We start from the raw sequence: 244 nt of genomic DNA, 5'->3' as shown, positions 1-244 counted from the left end.
TTCAAACTTTTCACCATGAGTGTTAGGCTGGATTGACTAGAGAAACAAATCCAGTGACATACAGTTATGTGTAAAAAAGAGTTTTTTATATCAAGAAAATATTCCAGCGAGCCCAACTCTATTCCATAGGTCTGATTCTAGTCCGTAAGTCCCTCTTCAGACTCAGGCAGCCATATGTAATCATGCAGAATGCAGGAATATCACAGGTTGGTGGGTGCAAAGTCGTGTGGATCCAATGGCAGTG

Source organism: Echinops telfairi, unplaced genomic scaffold (genome assembly GCF_000313985.2).
Source record: "Echinops telfairi isolate 266 unplaced genomic scaffold, ASM31398v2 ScPeMD7_3533;HRSCAF=4204_0, whole genome shotgun sequence".
Classification (NCBI taxonomy): Eukaryota; Metazoa; Chordata; class Mammalia; order Afrosoricida; family Tenrecidae; genus Echinops; species Echinops telfairi.
The sequence above is the reverse complement of the archived record's forward strand: the minus strand, read 5'-3'. Positions refer to the sequence as shown.